This window comes from Pinus tabuliformis, chromosome 7 (assembly GCF_031772625.1).
Source record: "Pinus tabuliformis cultivar Carrire ecotype Pingquan chromosome 7, CPIR1, whole genome shotgun sequence".
In the NCBI taxonomy this organism is placed as follows: Eukaryota; Viridiplantae; Streptophyta; class Pinopsida; order Pinales; family Pinaceae; genus Pinus; species Pinus tabuliformis.
Window position 1 is genome coordinate 563,198,636 of NC_142293.1, and position 4,405 is coordinate 563,203,040.

Sequence of the window (4,405 nt, forward strand, 5' to 3'; positions counted from 1 at the left end):
TGGCATGATGGTCAGGAGCGGTTACAGAAGGAATCGGGCCCGTTTCACAGGCGAAAATCTGAAAATAGAGGAAATTTCATTACACAGCCTTTATGGCAAAATACACTATCGCGCGTTTCCCGACGTGAAACTCCCTCCATATCGCCCCTAAATCCCTATTGGGTCCGCCATTATGCGTTAAATCGCATTGCACAGTCATATTGGGCAAAATCCCAAATACATGGGAAAACACATTAAATTGCTTTTTATCAGTCTCTAAATTATATCGCATCCACCCTATAATCATATCAAGTCCACCTTTGGCTGCTGACACACTCTACACCGTTGATCTGTGGGATCTCTGATCCAACGGTCCATATGCAATTTCGGGCAGCTTAGAAGTACAGAGGTTACCCGCCTGAAAAGGCGGTTTTCCTCTCTCCTTTGCCAGCCACATGTCACCCAGTCAGTGGGATCGTGCAGAGCAAGCCCAAAACCGTTTACTGCTTGAGGCCCGCCCGAAATCCGCAATTACGAAACTCATATTCTATTTAATCAGGATTATAACCCCCCTTTGGGTCTATTTTACTGCTTCGGGCATCGCTTCTTTGTATTTTGGTTTTTTCATCGAAAATCGTTAATATACAGAAATTCCCGTTTACCAGATCTCAAATTTTATAAATTATGCTTATGAAATCCATCGGGTCCGGCAATCGCCGATCGCCGATTCAATCCTGGCCGTCCATTCCTATCGCGATCCAATCGCTGAGATTGCATGTCGCGATCACTTATCGCATGTCGCGTGGCACATGGCCCAGTGGTTCTGTGCATCGCTGATGCCGATTCGATCATTGACGATCGGTGTATTGCGTGATCGCAATCACTAGGTTCATGGTCCCGATATCGCATTTCTATCTGCCTACGATCCGATTGATCGGATCAGCGGGTTGGAGTTTCCTTCACCTTCGCGTAAATCCGGCCTTTGCCTTTTTCTGATGCGATTTCCCTTTTTAAGGGTTTTTTTGTCATTTTTTTGGGGTTTTTGCCTCTTTTTCCAAAGAAACAAGGCATTTTCTTTATGCGATAACTTCTTCATCCTAAGTCCATTTTAGCCCATTCAAGTTGCAGTAGATTCAGAAGGAAAAGATATCTGCAATGGGGCTATTTCCAGGAACTTCCTTGGACTTTCATTTTTCTTCTGTGAGGACCACTTAGACTTAGGAGTCTATCCAAAATTCTTTTTGGATCACACCTTCCCACTAAAAGAAATTTTGGTCTCCAAAAGATTGATATATTGATTTGAGCAGTAAATGAGAGTAAAAAAACCCTTTTCTTTTAGTCTCCATACACTTGCCTTGCATAGTGCCTCTGGACCAAAGTCTCCGACCACTTTCCTTTCTGGATATGCTAGTTCTCCTGGGAAGAACTGTCCTCCTTCTTGCCTTCATGCAGAACTTCTGTTGAAATGGTCATAGAAGGTGGTTTGAACTTTTCTGCCTTGATCACTGATCCAAGGTGGCTCAAACCAATGTGAAGTCATTTGCTCCACAAAACTTTCATTTGTACCTGTTTGAAAAGCTGTCAACAACAATGGTTAACAACAAAAAAAACACAGACAACAACTGGATGGCTTAAACTCCTGCTTCAACAAAAGAAACATATTTCACATCTTGTGAACACCTCCATGTCTTACATCTGCATACAAATGATGGAATAGATACCAAGGCCACAAAACATGCCTTTAAACAAATCACCCTTCAATTCAAGCATATTAAAAAATACCATTAGGACTCTTTTCCAAAAGATGTAACACTTCATCATTATCTCCATTTGGAGACCAAGTTAACTTCTTCCAAGTCAACATGGCACCACATGCATGTCAAAGCAATCAACTCTGCAAGCTAGTTACACATACATGTTCAAAAAAAAGGAATCATCAACATCCTTGTGTTCATGCATCTCATGCTCATGCATGCATTTCATCCTTCAACTTTCACTTAAGCACATTGTACTTTTGAAGCTGAAATGAAATATAATGTAGATGCATTAATAGACATACAATCTTAATCGGATAAGAACTCTAACCATTTCTTACTGATCCCTTTCAAAGGTACTACCTTTGTCTGCACATCAACATCATCATGTGAATCATCCTGAGACACATCATCCATGGAATCTTCCTTTCCATTTCTGCCATCTTCTCTTTCTACTTTCTTCAACTTTGGTGGAAGCATTGCTGGATTCAAAGTCCAACATTTTGTGGCAAGATGTCCTTGCTTATGGCAGTAAGTGCACTGCATGTGCATCCTCTTGACAACATGATTTGCCTTGTCCAATGGACCTTTGGCTTCTTGCTTCTTTTCCTTCAAAATCTTCCTGTGTGTGGCCATTCTCTTCCAACATCTAGAAACATTATGGTTATCCAAACCACAAAAGGAACAAGCAATTCTTTTTCCATCTCTATGTGGAAATTTATCATGCTTTGCACAATCAAAAGGAAAATGTTTAGAACCAGATTTATACCTGCCTCTTTCACCTTTATTGCCTTCATGAGGAGGTGAAGCAAATGAAGAAGTGGCTTCCCTTGGAACCCCATCAATCTCTTCAAGTTGTCAGAGTCTCCCCAACTCTCTGGTTCAAGTGTGTTCCTCTGAACACTTGCATCCTGCAAATGATGTTTCAGGCTATTGCATTCTTCCTGAATATAATCTTCACACTCTGCAATGCAACCCCTTCTTGGAGTGTTTCAATGGCCTTCATGGCAGCTTTGGAACACTTTCCATAAGACTGTCCATAGCCAAGACCCAAATACTTAAGCCTTTCCTCAACCATTATTTTTTCAACAATACCTTGTGCATGCTTTCCCAAGCCTCTTCCTTCATAGCCCATCTTGGACATTAGCTTGGAACCTATGCCTTTAGTATGCTTTTCAAAAGAACCAATATAAGCATTTTTAGAGGAATTTGAAGACAAAATGGAATGCTTTACCTCTTCTTCAAGCTGATACTTGATTAAGGCTTCTTGGGCAAAAAAGCGCCGCGTCTCCAACTCATGCATCCTTCTGAGTTCATATTTGCAATATGAAGTTGCCTCTCCATTTCCTGCAATTTGTCAGAAAGCAACTGCTTTTCTTCCTTCATGGAATTCAACTGCTCTCTAAGTCTGCTGCTCTTCCTTCCATCCTCATACATTTCTCTCACCATTTCCATCATGGTGGACAAATCTTGCTCCATGTTTTCATCAAAGAGTCTTGTGATGAAGAAAGAAGAATTAGAGGACTCATTTGTAGAAGTTGTCATAATGCCAATGACTTCTTCTTTCTCCTTGTCCTTGCTAGACTGAGCTATCTATAGCTTTCTCTTCACCTCTGCAAACTTAAACAATAGTCAGTCTGCAAAACAAGCATACAATCAACCTCTGACTGTTTAAACACCTTTTAGACAAGCAGTCTTTGCTCTGTCAATCAAGCATGCTGATATAACCTTCTTTGAAGGTGAGGTCAATCAATCTCAGGCTCTGATACCACTTGATCTAAAAATGGGGCACTTAGGCTTCTTGTCTAATCTACAAGAACCTCTCCCACTCCCAAAGCTTAAATATTCCCAAGTCCTTATGATTAACCAATGCGGAATTGATAATATGCTTGAAATAAAGGTGTATGCTTATGTCTATTTTAGAACTGTTCATGTGCTTTTAATATTCTGTTGTTATGCTGATACAACATATATATAACAGTAAACAATGTAGCAAGAACACAAAACACACAGAACAACAATTTAATTAGGAGTTCACCCAAAACTCTTGGGCTACGTCTCCGTGAGCTCTAGTCAACTCAACTAGGCTCTTTGGGATTATGGCAAAGTCCTTTTTACAAGCTCTTAGCTCAACTCCACTGTTTTACATAAAAACAATGGGTTTAGACACCATTTTATCCCTGGCTCTTGAAGCTCTCGACTTTCTGGCTTTGGCTCTGTCTCTTGGCTTTTTGGCTCTGGCTCTCCGACTCTGGTTTCTTGGCCCTCTACAACCTTCAGCTCTCTGGCTTTTCACTTGAACTTCAAGTGACCCCAAAGGCTCCCTCAGCTGCTCTGCGTAGTAGCTTTTCGGCTCTCTCTGCTCTCTTGCAACGGCCTTCTGCTACCTTCTTCCTCTTACCGTTCTCAATCGTGCTCTCTTGCTCTTTTGAGGCATCTTCCCGGCTTTTGGCTTCCCTGGCCGTTTCTCTGCAATTCATTGTCCCTTTCTGGCTCTATCGCTTCCAAAATCCATCATTGCTTGTAAAAACTCCTACTCCAGCGTGGCATGATGGTCAGGAGCGGTTACAGAAGGAATCAGGGCCGTTTCACAGGCAAAAATCTAAAAATAGAGGAAATTTCATTACACAGGCATTTATGGCAAAATACACTATCGCGCGTTTCCCCGACGT